Here is a 22,419-nt window from a genome sequence, read left to right as displayed (position 1 = left end):
ATTTTTTTCCTATTCCAGTTCATTTGATAGTCTGTATGCTTCTTATAACTTTATGGGCACCTCCTTCTGAAAGGTAGAAAATTTTTTCATGACTTTGATAGAAAAATATTTTCTGTGACCTTGATCTTGGTTTCTTTCCCTTCCTCCATTCCTATTATTCACAGATTTGGTATTTCCAGGGTGACTTTTATTTCCTGGATATTGTGGTTTTTTACGTGTTTATTTTGTTTGTTTTCTGTTTTTTGTTTGTTTTTGATTTATCATTATCTTTGACCAGGGTTTCTATTTCTTCTACCGTGTCTTCAATGCCTGAGATGCTCTCTCCTATATCTTGTGTTCTTCTGGTGAGGCTTCTCTCTGAGGTTTCTGTTTGACTTCCTACATTTTTCAATTCCAGTTTTAGTCCAGACTGGCTTTCTTTCCTGATTCTATTTCCATTTTCAGGTCTTGACCTCTTTTCTTGGTGGCATATACCTAGTTTGTTTGCTTGCTCATTTCTGTTTTCATAGACTTCATAATGGATTTTTTTCATAACCAGTTTAAACTCCTTGAACATACTCCTAGTATAATTTCAAAGTCTCTGCCTTGTGCTTCAGTTTTATTGCATTTCTCAGGGCATACTGTAGTAAGGCTGCTGGGTTCGGGTGGAGGCATTTGGTGTTAATGGATGGGTTTTTGCACCGATGTCTAAGGATATTGGGTGATTGTGACTCTAGGTGTTGATATCTGCTACTGTCTTCATTGTTTGGGTGTTCCATCCCTTGCTTTATGTTGACATCTCTGTATCTCTCAGAAAGTGTGGTGGTTGTGGGTTGCCTGATCAGGAGTGCTCTTGAGTCTGTCTATCTCAGATGCGGTTTCTGGGTAGCATTGGGAGCTGTCTGGAAGGAATGAGGATGGGCTAGAAGGGAGGACGGAGAGCTCCACAGGTTGGGTAAAAGCTCCATCTGCTACAAGGATCTGTGGAGTGTCCAGTGACTGGAGGCAGAGATGGTGGGGAGGATCCTGAAAGCAATCTGCTACAGGGTCTGATGATGAGACTGGTGTGATCAGTGGGTTCTCAGGTAGAGAGTTACTCTTGGTATTAGAGGCAGGCTGTCACAAAGGGAATTGGGCAGGCAGAGGAATCAATATATTTAGTTTAGTTTATGTGTTTAGTTTAAGTTTGATGGGGTGTAGGAATAAATTTTTTATGGTTCAGAGTCTTACTGTACTTCTAGGGAGTTCTAGAAACTCATTTCAATTGTCTTGCATTCTAAACTTAAAGTTCCAATTCTCTAAAACTATAATGTTTATATTATTTGTTGCATCTAGTTTTCAGGATCTTTGAAAGTTTTTTCACGAGGAATAGATGGCAGTATCTACTTTTTAAATTATATATTGTACCGTAGAAAATCAACTACATATAAAAACTAGGAAACTTAGAAAATCAACGAGGTATCAAAGCTAACTTTTAAGGATATATGTGGGTATTTCATTATCTGCTATAGCGAAACCTTACTTATTCTACAACTCAACAATGTGACACTGGTAGAGACCAGAAAGTCACAAAAAGCTTCTATTTTTGGAAGTAATATAGAATTTCTGAAAGAAATGATGAATCCTTCCTTGTGAAAAATGACTATTTTCTTGGCTATTTAATTATTCCAAATAAAAGCCCTATTTTTAATATTATTCAACATGTAACTATAGTAGAGTCAGTAGTATTTTTAAAATTGTGTAAAATAAAACCTTATCACAATACTTTTAAGTAACAATAGATTAATTTCTAGGGAACTTTTAAGGTATCCCAGAATTCTGTTCAGAAAATGGATTCGAAACATAAGTTTTCTAATGACAGATTAATGAAATGTCAACATTTACATGCTTAGAACTATTTACAAAGATGGTTGTGTATAACTATTCTCTCACAGCTTGTATACATTTTCTATGAAATATTCATTCTGTCTCTTCTATGTGCTATAAGTCAATTCTTTTATTATTGTTACAAAGAATTATGCATAATAGAATGACTAAAACTGTGTATAAAATAGAAGGGAACAAAAGGAACACTTCAGTTTTGTTCTGGTTGCATTGTATATGGGAAAACTAAGGAAAAGGATTAGCATACTCTTTGTGTCTGCTGACAATATATAGTTATGCTTGAACTTTTCCATTAGTTAAATGACTTTAATTTCCTAACTAACTGAAAAAAATTCTATCAAACACAGCACCAAGATCACACTATCACAGAACAGGTCATAATCTTCAACCTGATTTAATTTTCTAAATAAATACAAATTAGTAATTTTTACATTAATATATATAAGATTACATATTCATTATTTCCTCATCTTGGGCACATAGCTATGCTCCATTTCCCAGATTCCCATGTGTTTATGTTCTAATGATTGTTCAAATGTAGTTATGTTCTAAGAAATTCCTAATGAATATATTGAGGACAGAGGTGAAATGCCCCAAGCTTGGAAGATTTAATGCCTGATGTCCTAAGACATTGTCCAACCCAAGGGTCTCACACACACACACACACACACACACACACACACACACACACACACACACATAAACCCGCAGATGTGAAGAAACAGGATGCTCAAGTCTAGGTACTATGTGTGGTCATGGGAAATGTCACATATGTGAACATGCTAACTATGGTCTGATATTTGAATGAGAAATCAACTTTTAGTGTGTAAAGCATGGATGTCGTGGTGTCTTAGTTCGTGTTTCTATTCCTGGACAAAACATCATGACCAAGAAGCAAGTTGGGAAGGAAAGGGTTTATTCAGTTTATACTTCCATACAGCTGTTCATCACCAAGGAAGTCACAGGAGCTGATGCAGAGGCCATGGAGGGATGGGGTGTTTGTTTGTTTGTTTGTTTGTTTGTTTTGTTTTGTTTTTAAAGAAACAACTTTAAAAAAATTTTATTAGATATTTTCTTCGTTTACATTTCAAATGCTATCCCAAAAGTCCCCTATACTATCCCCCCATGCTGCTCCCCTACCCACTCACTCCCACTTCTTGGCCCTGGCATTCTCCTGTACTGGGGCATATAAAATTTGCTAGATTAAGGGGCCTGTATTCCCAATGATGGCCGACTAGGCCATCTTCTGCTACATATGCAGCTAGAGACACGAGCTCTGGGGGAACTGATTAGTTCACTGTTGTTCCACCTATAGGGTTGCAGACTCCTTCAGCTACATAGGTACTTCCTCTAGCTCCTCCATTGGGGGCCCTGTGTTGCATCCTATAGATGACTGTGAGCCTCCACTTCTGTATTTGCCAGGCACTGGCAAAGCCTCACAGGAGACAGCTATATCAGGGTCCTTTCAGCAAAATCTTGCTGGCATATGCAATAGTGTCTGCGTTTGGTGGCTGATTATGGGATGGACCCCTGGGTGGGGTAGGCTCTAGATGGTCCATTCTTTTGTCTTAGCTCTAAACTTTGTCTCTGCAACTCCTTCCATGGATATTTTATTCCCTATTCTAGGGAGGAATGAAGTAGCCACATGTTGGTCTTCCTTCTTCTTGATTTTCTTGTGTTTTGGAAATTGTATCTTGGGTATTCTATGTTTCTGGGCTAATATCCACTTACCAGTGAGTGCATGTGGCTTGCTTCCCCTGGCTTGCTCAGCCTGCTCTCTTATAGAACCAAGACAACCAGCCCAGAGATGGCACTACCTACAAGGGGCCCTTCTCCCTTGATCACTAATTGAGAAAATGCCTTTCAGCTAGATCTCATGGAGGCATTTCCCCAACTGAAGCTCCTTTCTATGTGATAAATCCAGCCTGTGTCAAGTTGACAAAAACTGGCCATTACACATGGTTTACTTGATATGGCAGTAGATTATTGTCATACCCATTAAAAAATTACCTATCTCTAGCTGTTGTGTCCGGCCAGCAGCTCACATGTCTGGGAAGGCATTTTGGAAACCTGGAAGAGAAGAGGGGCTAGGCGGCGCGAAATAAGGACGGAACCAAGACAAGGCTCTGCTCAAGGTTCAATTTTTCTATTCCAACACTCTGTTATGAAGGAAGGGGGAGGGGCCCAATTCCCGCCAAATAATCTAGTAAGGTTGCAGGTGAACACATGATGGTTCCGGAACAGCAAAGCTGCAAACTCCAGCAGTGGGTGTGGCAGAATGATTGAGTGGCAAGCTCCATCCCTGAGCAAGCAGGTTTCAGGCTGGGGGAGGTCACATCTAGCCATAGAGATATTTTGAATTCTGGGGGAAGGCAAACATGAGAACTATTATTTATCCACTTAAAGCTAGTTTGATATGAATAAGTTGGGAGACAGAATTTTTTTTCCATCATCGTGATTTTCCATCATCATGACTTGTTTAACTAGAGTTCCTGAGCACTAGGTGACAATCCATAACGAATCCTATCCTTCTTCAAGAGCCATTTCTGATCATCTGTTTTGAAAGTGAGTGGGATACTTGGCTGAGTTCTTTACCAGCATGTTATAAAAATTATCTGTTTTCTTTCTTAGATTAAAAACAGGTTTTTGGATTATCCCCCATGCTCCATATGCTGAATGAAAGTTTTAATTTCATGGTGTAGACAGCTATCTTCTTTGATATGCTGAAGTCACTATTCTGGGTTGAAGATGTAATAATATGATAATCATCACTGTCCTCGGGAAACTTATTATGTAGTGTGAACCACAGATACAGCTGTTTAAGTAATTATTACTCCATCAGAGTTATGTAAAAATTCTTATAAAATTACAGCCATGTGAGCAATTAATTTCCCTGGAGCACTCTGTTAAAAATGTGTAAGCAAATGAATCCTGGTGAAGGAAGTATATATATATATATATATATATATATATATATATATATATATATATATACATACATACATATATATATATAGAGAGAGAGAGAAGAAAAGAAAAGAAAAGAAAAGAAAAGAAAAGAAAAGAAGAGAAGAGAAAATTGCATTCACAATGGTAAACAAACAAACAAATCAGAAGTGCTCAAGGACAACCCAAACCTGTTGGTTTAAAGAGAAAAATAAAAGCAGACAAACACAGATATTATTTTCTTGAACATAATCTGTGACACCCAGAACTGTAGATGTCAGATGAAAAGTCAACTCTAATTCTTCCTTAACCTGTACTGCCTCTGCAATAAGCAATGCATTATCTCTGACCAATGCCATCATCTCAGCCCATTATTTCTCAATTGCATTATTTTAATAACACTATCTAACATTCAAGATTTTTTCTCCTACCCAGCCCCCTCCTGCTTTTCAATCAATTATCCATATTTTCAGAATTTCTTTAACCAGCCAAAATGCATGATACTTTGTTCCTTAAGATCTACCAATACCCTCATTGTCCATTAGATTTTCTTTTTTTTCTTTTTTTATTGGATATTTTCTTCATTTACATTTCAAATGCTATCCCAAAAGTTCCCTATACTGCCCCCCCCCACCCTGCTCCCCTACCCACTCACTCCCACTTCTTGGCCCTAGCTTTCCCCTGTACTGGGGCATATAAAGTTTGCTAGACAACCAAGGGTCCTCTCTTCCCAGAAGACTGAACATAGTACTACTGGTAGATCCAGCAATACCTCTCCTCTGCATATACCCAGAAGATGTTCCAACTGGTAAGAAGGACACATTCTCCACTATGTTCATAGCAGCCCTATTTATAATAACCAGAAGCTGGAAAGAACCCAGATGTCCCTCAACAGAGTAATGGATACAGAAAATGAGGTACATTTACACAATGGAGTACTACTCAGCTATTAAAAACAATGAATTTATGAAATTCTTGGGCAAATGGATATATCTGAAGGATATCATCCTGAGTGAGGTAACACAATCACAAAAGAAGTCACTTGATATGTACTCACTGATAAGTGGATATTAGCCCAGAAACCTAGAATACCCAAGATACAACTTCCAAAACACAAGGAAATCAAGAAGGAAGACCAACTCATGGACACTTCATTCCTCCCTAGAATAGGGAATAAAATATCCATGGAAGGAGTTGCAGAGACAAAGTTTAGAGCTAAGACAAAAGGATGGACCATCCAGAGACACTATTGCATATGCCAGCAAGATTTTGCTGAAAGGACCCTGGTATAGCTGTCTCCATTAGAATTTCTTTAAATGAGTTGTAAGGTTATGCTCTCTTATGTTTGGTTACTTGCTAAGCATCAACTTGATTGTGATGAAAATTTGTCTCCCCACCAAGCTTTGTAAGTTTATAACCAAGACTATCATCTATCTCATCTCTTCCATGCCCTTCTTCATGCTTTTCCCTCGGTTTTGAGAAGTCTATTTCTATCTCACTGCCACTCCACATTCTGTTACCCCAGTATCAACCAACTAGAGCTCCCAGGGTTTAAACCCCCAACCAAGGAGTATACACAGAGGGACTCATGGCCACAGCCTTGTATGTAGCAGAGGATGGCCTTGTTGGGTATCAATGGAAGAAGGGGCTCTTGGTCTCATGAAGGCCTGATGACTCAGTGTAGGGGAATTCGAGAGCAGGGAAGCTGGAGTGGGTGGGTGAGTGGGAGGCACATCCTTATGGAAGCAGGGGGGGAGGAGATAGGGAGTTTCTGGGGTTATCAGGAAAGGGGATAACATTTGAAATGTAAATAAATAAAATATGCAATAAAAATGACTAAGCATAAAAAATTTAGTTCTTATATGCCTTTTACTTGTGATACACCAAATTTTAATTAGATGCTATTGAAAAAGTTAGTTCCCATTAAAACAAGTGCTAGTTATAACTTTTTTTTCTGTAGTCAGATTAATTTACTTAAAAGTGGGATTGATGGAACAAGTCAGTTGTAGAGAACAAACAGTATGTTCCATGGCTAGGGACAGTATGACAATTCTAAATTTGAATGTCCCCAGTTATGCAACTTCAAAATACATAAAGTGATTTCTTTAGTTGTTTGAAGGCTGATATTATGTTTAGTAAGGGTGCTTACCCTTCTGAAAATAATAAACAATTGAAGTCATGGAATAAGACTGATCAAATGTGGCATACCTAATTTGCTCTTAAATTTACATAATCCTGCTACTTGTTCAACAGAGGCATCCATAACTCTATAGATCACCATCTCTGCCATTTCTCTCTTCCCACTAGAACTTTCTAAATAGTACAAATGTTCTCCAGCTACTGCCTAATTGGAGTAGTTGCTAGCCACATGTGGCTCTTAAGGGTTTGAATTGTGTCCAGTGCAACTGCTAAATTTTTAATGGTATTTCATTTTGATTAATTTAAGTATAACGAACTAGCTATAGTTGGAGCTCAATGCCACTTGAAATTAACTCAAAGAACACTGTTAAATGCCCCATTACTCCTTTTTATTCTCCTTTGAAAGGACTCATTAAACTTTCACTAGGTATTCAAAGAATATATCTAGTGTGTCCTGATCTCTTTCAGATAGTCACATCAAGCCCAAATTCAGAGGTTTTATCATTTATTCTGGCTTCCTTTAAAACACTAATTCTGAGGCTGGAGAGGTGGCTTAGTGGATAAAGCTCTTGCTGGGAAAGTATGAAGACCACAGTTCAGATCCTTACCATCCATATAATACCTGTGGCGGGGATAGCAGCCAACTGTAATTTCTTTTCTTTCTGTTTATTTTTTTCACTTTTTTATTTATTTACATTTCAAATGTTATCCCCTTTTCTAGTTTCCCCTTCACAAACCCCCTATTCCCTCCCCATCCCCCTGCCTCTATGAAGGTGCTCCTTCACCTGCCCCCACTCTTGCCTCAGTGCCCTAGCATTCCCCTATGCTGGGCATCGAGTCTCCACACAACCAAGGGCCTCCCCTCCCATTAATGCCAGATGAGGCAGTCCTCTTGCAGCTGGAGTCATGGGTCGCCCTGTGTGTACTCTTTGGTTGGTGGTTTAGTCCCTGGGAGCTCTAGGGAGTCTGGTTAGTTCATATTGATGTTCTTCCTTTGGGGTTGGAAACCTCTTTAGCTCCTTCAGTCCTTCCTCTAACTTCTCCATTGGGGTCCAGTGTGCTCAGTCCAAAGGTTGGTTGTAAACATCCGCGTCTGTATTTGTCAGACTCTGGCAGAGCCTCTCAGGAGACAGCTATAGCAGGCTCCTGTCATCAAGCACTCCTTGGCATCAGCAATGGTGTCTGGGTTTGGTGTCTGCATATGGGATGGATCCCTAGGTGGGGCAGTCTCTGGATGGCCTTTCCTTCAGTCTCTGCTCCACTCTTTGTCCCTGCATTTCCTTTTTTTGGGTATGTCCTCCCTGTTGGGTCCCTGTCTTTTCTAGTGTGTAGAAAGAGGCGCTAAGGGATCACAGGACAGATGGCGACTTAAGTTCGCTGATCTAGCAGAATTGATGAGCTCCAGGTTCAGTGAGAGATATTACCTCAAAAATTAAAGTGTAGAGGGGTCAAAAAGATGCTTGGCATCAGCTTCCACTCTACACACACACACACACACACACACACACACACACACACACACACACCTACCATACACACATGTGTACAAAAACAAATAAAGCAAAAAATAAAAATACCCTTCAAGTGTTTGTTTTCTCTTGGTTCCAGGGAATTTGGTCTCCAACCTAAGAGAAAACGTGACAGAAACACCACAACTACTGATTGCCTGGTTTAGTATTTGGTTTCTTCCTCACACCTAATGAGATGATAATAGGAGTGTCTCGGGTGGGGCTAGGGGACGTGGCTTCTGCTCCATTAGACTGTGAAGACATGGGAAGGTTCTTCATGTGGGACACCAGGAATTTGTCAGAGGAAAACAAAGATCAGATGTTTGTTTTGAAGACATGCTTGAAGCTGAAGACTTCTACTGCTTTTCTCTAACTAAATGAGACTTAAAGACATGTTTGAGGGACCTTTGATGAAATGCCCAACAGTACAGAGATGGAACTTATAGAGCCCACCTCCAGGAGGAAGTCATGACATCAAGTGAGGGATGAGGTTGCCATCCCACAGTCACAACTCTGACCCATAATTGATTCTGTCTGAAAGAATTACAGGGATGGAAATGGAGAGGAGCCTGAGGAAAAGAAGGTCCAGAGACAGGCCCAAAGTGGGATCCAGCTCAAGGGGGGTGGGGGAGGGGCAAGGCCCGACACTGTTACTGAGACTATGCAGTGCTCACAAAAAGGAACCTAGCTTGACTGCCCTCTGAAAGACCCAACAAGCAGCTGAAAGAGTCAGATGCAGATATTTGCACCCAGCCAATGGAAAGAAGCAGCTGACCCCTGTTGTTGAATTAACGAAAACTGGAAGAAACTGAGCAAAAGGGTGATCCTATAGGAGGACCAGCAGTCATAATTAATCTGGATCCCCAAGATCTTTCAAACACTGGACCACCAAGCAGACAGTATTCACCATCTGATATGAAGCCTATCACCAGCATGACATTTTTCTCTCCCTCACAACTGGTTCGATGTATTGCAGCCAAACAGAACTCTGTTCTTATGTTTTCCATAAAACACCAAGCATGCTGCTGTCCCAGGGCCTTGGCACCTCTGCTTTTTAGGTGGGAAATGCTTAACTGATTCATGTTAGAACACAGTCTCAGTTAAGATTCCCTGGTTTCAGCTGAAGTTAGCTTGTGTCAAGTTGCCATAAAAGTAGCCTTTGCAAAGACCAAAATAGAATAAATTGTCTATTTTAGACTTTGTTTTCAAAATGCCAACACAATAGATCACATAAGTGCTTAAAAATGAGAAAGATCATAGATCTGGTTGGTTAATTATAAGGTTCAAGAGTTTTGCTTTACTTGATTACTGGAATGTGGGACTGACGATGGCCTAGAGGGAACTTGCAGCTCCAGAGACAAGCGAGCCAGATGCTGCCAGAACTAGCTGGAGAGAATTGCCAGTGGTGGGAGTGCAGGAAGAATGCCCATCCCACTGGGGAGTTGGCCGGCTGAGAAAAGCAGGGACGCCGGGGAGTTGGGGGTTCATTTTTTTAATAGTTCCCCCAACAGTACAAATATAGTAGTCAGGAAGAAACTACAGGATCCCATAATCATGTATACAAATAGATAAAATTATTCACTGTTTACTACATGTGAAGACATGGTAACTGTTTTTAAATTCAAATAGAGGATTTTCTAGCAACAGAAATATACATGTCGTATATCATATATCACATATATCATACATCAAATCATATATGATAGAATTCTGTCTATAACAACACTCAACTCTATCTTCTTTCCTAGGTTTTTTTGTTTTCCTATACTTGTCATTGCCACATGTGTTGGCATATGTATCAAATTCTCCTTGTTTATTGCCTTTCCATAAATTTGACCTACTAATGCTGGAAGGTCACTAGTCATATGCACTAGATTCTTTAGTGATTAGATCAGTGCCTAGCACGGGGTGGGCATATAGTGAACAGCTTATTAAGCCAGTAACATAAGTCCGTTGTGTTCTCATAGAGATTTAAAAGTCTGTTCTTTTTCCTGCACAGTTCCACAATACCTCTTTAAATCCTTGGTTTTGCAGACTTTATTCAAAGTGAGGCAGAAAAATGAAACAGGAATAGGTTTCTTCAATTTCCGAGGAAAGCCTCAAATTAAGTCATATTCTACATTTTGTTCTCACAAATAATGTGAGAGCAGTTTTGCATATAGACTAAAACAAGTGACTCCCAGTCCCAAGCTAGAAATTTTTAGGTTATACAGGGGAAAGCAATCCCATTAAATGTGAAAATTAGCATTGTAAGGATCATTTCTTTCCAGATAAAAATAGAACTACTATTAAAGTCTCATAGAAAGCATACTCCTAATAAGAATTCTACCAACAGAGTCTTCAAAAAGGATTCAAGGAAGCTACTCCATATAACTTCAATATAAATAACCACTAGCATCCGCCATTCAACATTCTAATGAGCTATATTACGATTCCCTTCAAGAAACCATAACACTTAACTTTCTGAAAGAAGGACATTACATGAAAATAGGCTTATTTCCCCTCATACTGCACCGTGGGAAATTTCTTTTCTTTCAGAACCTGGAAAATAAGGTAACACAGGTAGACAACTTAAGAGAGATGATTTATAGTTAGTTACAAATACAGTCCCACACACATGAGTATTGTCTAAAACATGTCTTTACCACTGTGCTTGGCTGAGTTCACAAATCCATTGTAACCTGTAACTTCCCTGTTACTTCTCTGGCTTTCCTCTTCTGCTAAGCTTTGTTTCCTGGCTGTCATTAGAACCTCCTGCCACTGCCATGGCTTCTGCTGCTGCTGTTATAGCCACCTTGGGTTCATGGTTTAGCCAAGTACTGGCCTTGGCCACCATAAGGGCCAGAGCTCCTGCCTCCAAAGTTTTCTCCCTTCATCGGTCCAAAAGTTGAAGACTGAATGTTGTTATTGCCAAAATCATTGTAGCTTCCACCACCTCCAAAATTGCTTCCGGCATTGCCAAATCCATTACAGCCATCCCCACTGCCACCATATCCATCACCACCATGGCTGCCACCAAAGCCGCTGTGACCACTGAAGTTCCCTCCTCGACCAAAATTGTCATTACCACCAAAACTGCCTCCACGACCACCACCATAGTTTCCGGAACCACTGTGACCCCTCTGGATGCAGAACTAGCCATCTCTTTCGTTGACAGAGCCTTTCTTACTTCACAGTTGTGGCCATTCACAATATGGTATTTCTGAATAACAATCTTATCCATAGAGTCATGGTCATCAAAGGTAACAAAAGCAAAGCCCCTCTTTTTTCCACTGCCTCTGTGAGTCATAATTTCTATCACTTCAATTTTCCCATGCTGCTCAAAATAATCTCGTAGGTGATGTTCTTCAGTGACTTCTTTAACACCACCAATGAAGACCTTTTTCAGTTAAGTGGGCACCTGTTCTCTGAGAATCTTCTCTTGACATAGCTCTCTTAGGTTCCACAACTCTTCCATCCACCTTGTGTGGTCTTGCATTCATGGCAGCATCCACTTCCTCCACAGTGGCGTATGTGACAAATGCAAAGATCTGTATCCTTGGTGTTTGAATCTCTCATTACCACACAGTCAGTGTTCCTTATCACTCAAAATGGCTCCTGAGACTCTCCTAGGTTGTTTTGAAGCTCAACCCTCCCATGCAGAGCTTCCTCAGCTGTTCTGGCTCCTTGGGAGACTGACTTAAACAGGGTGATGAGTGCCTTCAGTGATGTAAAGAGTTGTTTGGTGGAAAGCATAAAGCAGTCCAACAAACGGTTTTACTGTAGACCCACAAGGGTGGCAGATCTAGTCTTTCCAGGCCCCATCCACTGTCATGAATTCCCTCAGGTAGTACAGGTTGTAGCCTTGCTTAGGTGAGAGGTGGATGCGGATGGAAGTGTGCAAGAGAAACATGGTGTTGATCAGATCCAAGGTATGAGCATCAGAAAACCAAACTGAGACTAAACTAACGCTGGAGTTGCAATGAAGTTTGGCTTGCAAAAGGGTTTGCCTAGTAATGTAAACATTTGCCCTGTGGGGGACAGTTAGGTTTTCCTAAGAACTGCAAAGGGACCAGTTGACTTTCGTTTTATGTCTGTTCCGGCTTTAGTTTAGTTTAGTTTAGTTTAGTTTAGTTTAGTTTAGTTTAGTTTAGTTTAGTTTAGTTTAGTTTAGTTAGTTTAGTTTTGAAGGGGGTGTGCTATTTATTACGATAGCTTAGTGAGTGGCCACTTTTAATGGACAAGTCATCAACGAGCATAGGAGCCTTGTGCTTCTCAGTATGATAGCAGTTAGACTTAAGGCCATTCATCACTTAATCTAAGACCCAGAACCAGGAAAATAACTCTACATTAAAAATAAAGAAACCTGGGGTGGTGGTGCTGCAAGCCTTTAATCCCAGTACATGGGAAACAAAGGCAAGCAGATCTCTGTGAGTGTGAGGGCAGCCTAGTCTACAAAGTTAGAGCCAGGTCAGCCAGGGCTACTTAAACAAACCATGTTTCAGGATTACAAACAAACAAACAAAATTTCTGATGACGAAGGTGCCACCATAGTACCCTCTACTATCACCAGCCACTGACATAATTTTTTTTGAAATTGCACCTCACAAAATAATTTTAGAAGCAAAGCATAATAATTTCTATTCAACATTGTTTACATTAAGAAAATACAAATTCAATGTACAGAAACAAACAAAAAAAATTTAAAAACCCTATGTATTTGCATAAACTATGATTTTGCTATTAGAATTTGGTAAGGAACTACCCAAAAATACTTTATGTTATAAAGGAAATATAGAAAAACTGGATCTAACATCATTGAAAAAGTAATTGAAGTTCTAGGTAACATTGGCAAAGTTTAAGAGATAAATTTTAAAATGAAAACCATTTATATTATCATCAAAAATAAAGTATGCTTCCAGAGTATTCAGCGTTAAGATTTAGCCCCAATGAAAAGTGTTGGCACAGCGGTAATAACCTGTACAGTAGATTCACTTACAGTGATAAATTAGCCACTCTAATGATGAGGTGGTGCATGCATGTGGATAAATTATATTGGGAATTCCCTGTTCTTTCTCCTCAACTTTCCGGCAAAACCCAAAAGTACTATTTAAAAAAAAATTCAATTTAAATCATTCAAATTCATAAAGCAGTAGTCTTTGGAATAGCTATATAAAAGGTAGTATTTGATCATCCCCATCTCCAATTCAAAACAATTAATTCTACTAGAGTGTTCTTTAAGGAGACAGAAACCCATGAAAATGGCTTTTAAACAAGAATATGAAAAAGTGTTTTAAAGGAGGGAAACCATTATAAAGGAAAGACATGAGTTACAATAATCACAAATGGTTTCAACCAGAACGCATATAGAAATTTTATGACTCAATATGAGACTATCTAGGTATGAAAATGAGATTAAAAACTTGAGCTACAATATGTAATAAATAATAATGACACATAAGGCAAATGCAAATTTAAAACCATGTCAAGGACAGGAGAGATGGCTTCAGTTAAGAATGCTTGCTGCTCTTGCAGACAACAGAATTCTGTTCCTAGCATCCACATGGTGTCTTAAAACCATCTATAAATCCAGTACCATGTTATCCAGCATCCTCTTTTGGTCTCCAGAAACAATGTACATGGAAGTGCTCCACTTACATACATGCAGTCCACACTCATATCCAAAATAGGATTAAATTAAATGCAAAAAAAAAACCTGTCAAGTTACCTGCAAAAGACCAGACCATTCAATATTCCATTATGGAGCCCGCTCTCACCACTACCAAAGGATATTTTGACAGTTGATAGCTTCTGGGAGAGTTGGTTTCCTTTAAAGGTGTGACCCTTGGTAAGTCAGCCATGCTTGACTGGATGATCCCATACTGGGGATCATACATGGGCAACACAAATTGCATGAAGTTAGGAGAGGATGGACATGGGGTTGAATCTGGAATGACTTAGGAGCAGAGTGAGAGATGAATATGATTGGAAGGCATTTTATATATGTATGAAATACTAAAAGATTTAAAAATAGTTTACTAAATAAAAATTTTCAAGGAAAAGAACTGTGTCAAGTGCAAATTCACAAATGCTAGTATCAATACGACTGATAGTCTACAAATTCCCACATTTTGACAAAAACATAGTGCAATAGAAACTCTCCCACCCTACTAGTATAAGTGAATTTGATTAAAAAATATTGAAAAATTGCTGGGCAATGATTCAGCAGTATGTACTTAAGTTAACCATAGACATAGTTTATGAAGCTGGCTTTCCACTACTAAATATGAGCAATGGGAATTCATATATTGGTACACAGACTTATTTGTGAAGGTATGTGCAGAATATTTCTATGAGCTCCAGATGCATAGGGCAAATGTTCACCAACAGTAAAATAGCTAATACACCTTGTTAAGCTTATTAAATGGGACACTAAAGAGTAATAGAAATAAGTAATCAGAAGAAATCTATTGACACGATTTTAAAATAAGTAAAACATCATGATCAAAAGCAACTCGGGAGGAAAAGATTCATTTCAGCTAACAAATTCTCTTATCATTTCTTGCCACTAAGGGAAGTCAGAGGAGGAACTCAATGCAGGAACCTGTAGGTAGGAACTGAAGAAGAAGCCATGGAGAGACACTGTTTCTCGATGGATTGTTTTCCATTGCTTGCTCAGTCTGCCTTCTTCTCTATCCCAGGAATAGCTGCACACTGGTGCCATCTTCACAGTAGTAGTATTTATATGGGTGTCCTCCCATATAAATAACGAATCAAGAACATGCCCTACAGGTATGCCTACAATGTATATGATGGAGGAACTTTCTCAGTTATGGTTCCTATTCCAAATAAACTCTAGCTTAAATCAAGTTGACAAAAATTAACTTTAAATATGTAAAAATGATTTATTATGCAAAGCACCTGAAGACAAACTTCATCTCAATGTAGACAAGCAGTTATTAATTGTAAAAAGGCAACAGAGGGGCTTCTTAGATTCTGATAGTATTTCATTACTTGATTCAGGAAACAGAACCAACAAGTGTACATTTTATTTGTGTCTTTCTGTTTTGTGTTGTTTTTAGAAAATGCTAATTTAACAATGATACCATAACTCAAGAAAACATTTTTTAGGTATTGAGGGATTATGTAGGCAAGACTGGAGAGAGAGAGAGAGAGAGAGAGAGAGAGAGAGAGAGAGAGAGAGAGAGAGCTGGAATTGCTGGGTATTTGCGGAACAATGTAGAAATCTACAAGAGTGACCTTAGAAAAATCTAGTAAAGGGATATATGGAGCCCAAACTGGCCATCTTCTATAACAAGGCATGGCATTTAGCAGTGGGGCAGGGACACCAACCCAGCCACAAAAACTTTGACCTACCATCTGTCCTCCCTGCAAGACATACTAGGGCAATTGTGGTACAGAACTTGTGGGGTTGGTCAACCCATGACTTGTCCAACCTGAGGCCCAAGACACAAGAAAGAGTCTACCCTTGACACTGCCTTGATATCCAGAACAAGAGGTTGGATAGCCTGGAGACCCAGGATAGAACTAAACATGATGGGTGTCAGAAAGGAAAGAAAAAGTCAATGAAATGATTCCTAATGATATTCCTCTATACTCATAGATCAACGCCTAGCCCAAATATCATCAGAGAGGCATCATCCAGCAACCAATGGGAACAGATACAGAGACCCACAGCCAAACACTAAGTGGAACCAGGGTAACCTCACAGAAGAGGGAGAAGGATAGTAGAAGTCAGAGGAGTCTCAGACACAAGGAAAACATGACCCACAAAGCCCACAGAACCTACTAAGCAGGGTCATAAGGGCTCAGAGAGACTGAAGCGTTAACAGGAATGCTATACAGGCCTGTGCTAGGTCCTCTGCACATACTTTATAGTTATGTAGCTATAGGTAGCTTGTTGGTTTTGTGGGACTTCCAACAGTGGGAGTGGAAGGTGTCTGTTTCTTTTGCCTGTGCTTGGGGTCCCTTTTTCTTCTACTGGCTTGCCTTATCCAGGCGTGATAATGAAGGTTTGTGCCTAGTACTAGTATATCTTGTTAAGTCATTTGCGGTAACTATCCCTAAGAGGACTGATTTTTGTTGTTATTGTTGTTGAAGGGAATCATAAGATGAGTTGATATGGGGGAGAGAGGAGGTGGTAGAAGAAGGGACTGGGAGGAGTGGTGGGAAAAATAAAGTTTAATAGAGAAACACAGAAATAAGGTAAAATTATATATATTATATATAATATAAAATTATATATATATATATTATATATAATTTTAAAAGTTTTATCAAAGAATATAATAATATTAATGCTTTATTGCTAAATGCATGCATATACAACTATACACATAGTAAGAAAGAGGAAGAACTTCCTACTAAAATGTGTTGGGCATAGACAAAAGCACATTCAAATAAAAATTTATACAACCGCAATTGTTACTAGACAAAAGTCTGAATATGAGAAAATAAGTATTAGATTCAATAACTGAAATAAAGTAAAAACTCTAAGACCTAATCAATATGCTTAAAGTCTAAAGCTAAATAAAGCAAAATAGTCATTGAATTTTTTTCAAAATTGAACAAAATCATTTCAACTTTAATATATAATAGTAAATAATGAAAATGGACAGCAACTAAATAAATAGAAAGAGTAAAGGACTATCAGGCTGAGAAGTTGTTTGAATGATTTTCAGGTCTTACCATATGGAAAATACAATCAGACAGGAAATCTGAAGTTTAAGGAGAGGGTCTATAGGTTCAAGACCAGTCTAGATTTAGTGGTGAGACTCTGGTGTATGTGTAAAGTCAAATTATAGAGTTGAGACCAGAGGGTTCACAACCCACCACTCCACAAACTGAGATGATTTCATATCTAAGGCCAGCCTAGCTACAGAACCAGACACTGTCCAAAATAAAACCATGATATTACTAACATAAATCAGGTTCTGTTAATAAAAATGAAGCAGTTAAACCTCACAGATCTTTAGAGGCCATCATGGTCCATCCATTCCTGAGATCAATGACACAGAAATATTTACTCCCTGATAAAGCAAAGCTGGATTGTTTTTTTCTCTTCGAATCTCAAATATGACATTTAAAAGGTAAACTTTTTTTAAAAACCCAAATGAATTTTATCATTTTATAATCATTGGATTATAAAAATAAAAATGGAAAATAAAAACATCAAATTAATTTTTAATTATAAAAAGAAATATTGAAAAGGAAATCAAAGTCTGCATTTAAACTAGGGTATCTGAAAAGCCATAGCAAAGGCAGGAAATGATTGTTTTTTTTTTAGCTTGATATCACAAAACTGAAAAGAAAAAAGATGAGCTATTGTTTGATTAGAGCAAAGAGTCTCCAGGTCAGTACTGAGAATAAGAAGAATTAGAGCTGCTTTACTCTAGGACCCTACTGTATACTGTAGAACTACTAGTAACATTCTTGGCCCTCACCACTAAACTCCATTGATATACATATATATATATATATATATATATATATATATATATATATATATACATACATACATATATATAAATACTTCCAAACATTGCCACTATTATATCTGTAGGCCTATTTTGGCTGGCAGGTCAGTGTTGTACCTCATAGGTTGCAAAGCTGGATAAGACTGTTGATAACTTTTCACCCCCAATAGTTTGCGAATCCAGCACTATATTAATAGTCAGCAAGGAGAAAGCTTCTAGCTAGGTTTCAAGTTGATTTCTCTGTGTTCTCTATTTGAAATGTATGTTATCATCAGTCAAAGGGGTTCTTAACATGTAATTCTGTTAGGTGTCTATGGGGCCTTGAATGAGACTGGTCCCAAAGGTTATGTTCGAGTACTTGGTCCCTAGTTGTTCGAGCTGTCTGGGAAAGATTATGAGCTGTAGCCTTGGAGGAGGTATGTCACCAGAGGAGGGTTTTGTGGTTTCAAAGACTCCTACCTTTCCCAGTGTTCTCTCTGCTGCCTGTTTTGGGGCTAAGATATGGGATCTCTGCTGCCGCTCAACCACCATGCCTGCCTGCCACATTCAGTGCCATGATATTAATGGATTCCTATCCTTTTGGACTATAATCCCCAAATAAACACTTACTTCTGTAAGTTGCCTTGATCATGGAGTTATATCATAATAATAGGAAAGTAATTAATACACCAACCAAGAGTAGTGGCTTCAGCCTTTGTTGTTTTGAAAACTACTAGGAGTTCCTTGGTCAACAATTAATTAGGCTATATCCCACACCTAGCAGTGGGGTTTTGGTTTAAGCAGTTCTATTTGAAAAATGAGGGTACTGGAATGGTAAACAGTGGATTTTATCAGATTAAATATTTATTTAAATTTACTAACATTTTTATGATTTATACAATGAATCATGATTTTCTCAATACTTAATTCTTTCATTTTAATTTTCTGTGGCACACTCAAATTAATCAGGATTAAATAACTTGTCTGGGAGCATATTTTTTATAAGCAGTACTACTGTGAGTTTAATTTAGTTTTGTGTAGTTGTAATGTACAAGTGATTTTAAAACAATATATCTCAGAAAGTTAGTATTGTGGGTATATAGCTACTCCCTAGCACTTGCAAAGTTCATTCAGGAAGACTAAAAGTGTCAGGAAAACCTGAGTTATACAGTGAATTTGAGGCCAGCCTGAATTGTGAGAGACAAGTGTCATCAGAGTAGAAGTGTCATTTCATTCACAAAAGCTAACCAATCCAAATTATATCATATTTCTCCATGGACATGACCATTCTAGTGACCTTGGAATGTTGTATTTTAGGGCTTAAAAGGAAGCAAACAAAAACAAACCTCGAAAAGCCAATCACTATGCCCAATAAAGTCTACCTTCATACTTTCAGACTCAAAGAAAAAAACAAAATTTCCCCAACATACACACAAAGTAAGACAATTCATGAGCTTTGATTCAGAACTGTCTGGCATACTTACAGGAATCACACCTTGGGAAGAGGAAGATTAAAGCAACCACAAGAGCAGAGGAAATGATAAATCTCATCAGAGTAGAAGAACAAAAAATAAAAGTTAAAAGATTCAATGGTAGAAAAGCAAATTAACAGAAGATAGGAACTATCACACCCCTATCAATAATAACCATGAATGAAAATGGTCTTAGTTGTCCAGTTAAAATACAGAGTGAATGACTGAATTCAACACTCTAGGAAAAAGAATTGCCCCATTGAGAAAAACATACACAAACGGAAAGTCAAAGCATTTGCTGTGTTCTTAGTTGCTCGCGTATCAGTCAGATACGTGAAGACTGGACATTCCCATGAGCTACAAAGTTCAGTGAGACAAGGACCTGAATTGTTTTATAGGCTAATACTTTCTTGTTCCTTTGCTCCAAGGAATACATTTATTACACGTGGCTAGAGATAAAACATTTGTTCAAGGGTATTATATTTTCATCCTTACAAAGAAATTCATACCATCACTTATGTAACCTGGCTCATAAAATAATATAAAATTTAATAATGTTAAGCAAGTCTGAATATACTTTTTAATGAAAGTCAAAATTATTCATGAATAATTGGATTCAAATTCATCTTATTATTCACATAACAATAGGATTTAGAAAAGTGAGTTCTCTTGGAGTTGAGTGTTTATCTTTCTACAATTTACCAGCAATGTATATTTCCATATTTTATTCAACCTGTATAAGGTTAAGTTTTCACATTTCATTTTAAGTATTAATCGAACAAGCAAACACAAGATAAACCAGTAGCTGTTAGTATAGTGTTGTTTTTAAGACTGAATTATGCCAGGAAAATTGAAAATAGTGTTTAGTATGCATAGGATCCAAACAAATACTGTACTTGGGATATTTTAGTCTGGAAATAAAGCCTAGCCATATTAAAATAGAGTATTTTGACTTTTACCCAGTTTTCATCATTAGTGTTATCACTGTCAAACTATCATGATTATAACTGAGTGATACAGTTTGGGGAAGGGAAATTAAATTCTGAGGAATTTTGAAGTCATACTTTCATAGGCTCTTGTGTAGGCTGTTTCTTTTACTTATACACTACTATTTATTAGTAGAAAATTTAAAACTGCCAATGATTTTATTTACCTAGAAAAAAGAAATAATAACCAATTTAATTATTAGTACTTTAATAAATAATGTTTTATTCATATGTATGCTAAAGTATAAGGAAAAGAACAAAATATGGTACATTCTCTGATATACATGTAGAGGTCATGAAATTAAAGGGGGAAATAATTGAAAAATGGGGCTCATAAAATGGATGGAAATGGGGACAAGGATGTAACTTGGGGACTAATATGAGCCAAGGACACAATGCAGAAAATGGTTGGAATACATCCCATAAGTTTTCTCCTTCCCACAATTTGTGAGAATTTTATTTTCCCAGGTATAAATGTCTTTTTAATCATAGAAAAGAAATAAACATTCTACAAATCTGTGGAAAAGGAGAGTCATTCCTATGATTCCATTTGGTAGACTTATCATCTTTCTCACCACAAGTTCTGATCTCTATTTACCTCTATTTACCAAACATACAGACTTACCTGGTGACCACCCCTCAGCATATTGTCTTAATTACTCTTTAAGTTGACAATTTCTATGCATTTACTCATGCAATAATTTACTAATCTATCTGTTTTTATTGAATGATTAGGGTCTTTTTATAGTAAATAATATTATAGCAAACATCTTTGCACATAAGGCTCATTAACTTTTTACAACACATATACACTAATAAGGTCATAAAAAGAAATAAAGAAAACAAAGATATGAAGAAACTGGTAAAAAGGCCATCAACTCTCACTGGGGTTATAACATTGAAATGAAACAGTATGGCATTGTTGTTGGGGAAATGAACTCCATCTGCAGGAGACCCTGTGCCAGAGAGGCTGCTGCCGAAGACAGTAACAGACGCTCCCATTCTCCCTTAACAATGTGCTGCATGAAGTGAAGCTCAAAGAGCCACTCGGAACTAGAAATTTTGCTCATTCACTATAAAATAAGGATTTGCAAATTGATGAACTTTTATTTTTGTACTGCAGATTATTTTGCCAGTCACTGATCAAATTCTGCAGAAAACATTAATTGCTACTAACGTATTCAAATCTTACTATATGAGATGGACCTGTTTACCAAATAAGGCATATTGAATAACCTTACACCTCTGGTGATGAAGAGTTTTATAAAGAAATTAAATCTCTTTGGCAAGATATGCAGCTCAACTTCTGTCTCTTTATAGTAGATTTTTATACCAGTCATGCCCAAAGCACCACCTGGCTCAAAAGTCATGATCTATGTGGGTTCCTCCAAGACTGACCCTATGGCTACCTCTAGACCACCTCTAGGTAACTGGGCAGAAACTTAAATATTTTTACATTAGGATCTCTTGAATGATTCATCTACTTCATAGAAATAGAAATACCTCCGATCAGTCTCAAAATGCATGGTTAAATGCCTACCGGAACTGCTCTTAGAAGCATTCCGGGGTGTGACTGCTGTGTCAGTAGGTGGCAGAGAGGAGAAAGGCTATGTCTAAATTCAATATTCTGATCTATGAATACCTAAATGATTATTAGCTTAACATTCCTAAGTAAAAGAAAGCCTAAGATGACCACCAGTCCAGCAACACACAGGCCTGAAGATGCTCCCAGGATGGGGAGTATTGTAGGACCCAGGGTGGAACTGAGTCTAAGACAGACAATCCTTATATGGGGCCACTTAGGCTGGCCCAGTGAATAGCAAGTCCAAGACAATAACCAGAATAACACCATGGCAGATGGATAGGAAGTTAGCTTGAGATGACTACCAATCCAGCACCAAGCAGGGCTGCTGGGGGCAGGGTGGGGTGGACCACACCCTAGATGACCCATGCCCAGTGGCATAGTGCAGGAGCAGGACATAGCACACCTCAGACTTCTCCTGAGATGACCTGAGACACTCAGAGACCTCTGAGCATAACTAAGAGGGGA

General features: G+C 38.1%; 2 pseudogenes; one reads left to right on the top strand and one right to left on the bottom strand.

The window, feature by feature from the left end:
* Window positions 11,204–12,136, bottom strand: Gm8796 (predicted gene 8796; annotated as a pseudogene).
* On the top strand, window positions 21,914–22,035 carry Gm25342 (annotated as a pseudogene).
* Window positions 22,036–22,419: the final 384 nt, after the last annotated feature.

This window comes from Mus musculus, chromosome 10 (genome assembly GCF_000001635.26).
Source record: "Mus musculus strain C57BL/6J chromosome 10, GRCm38.p6 C57BL/6J".
NCBI classification, from domain to species: domain Eukaryota; kingdom Metazoa; phylum Chordata; class Mammalia; order Rodentia; family Muridae; genus Mus; species Mus musculus.
Note: the sequence above shows the minus strand (reverse complement) of the source record. Positions and strands in the feature narration are given on the sequence as shown.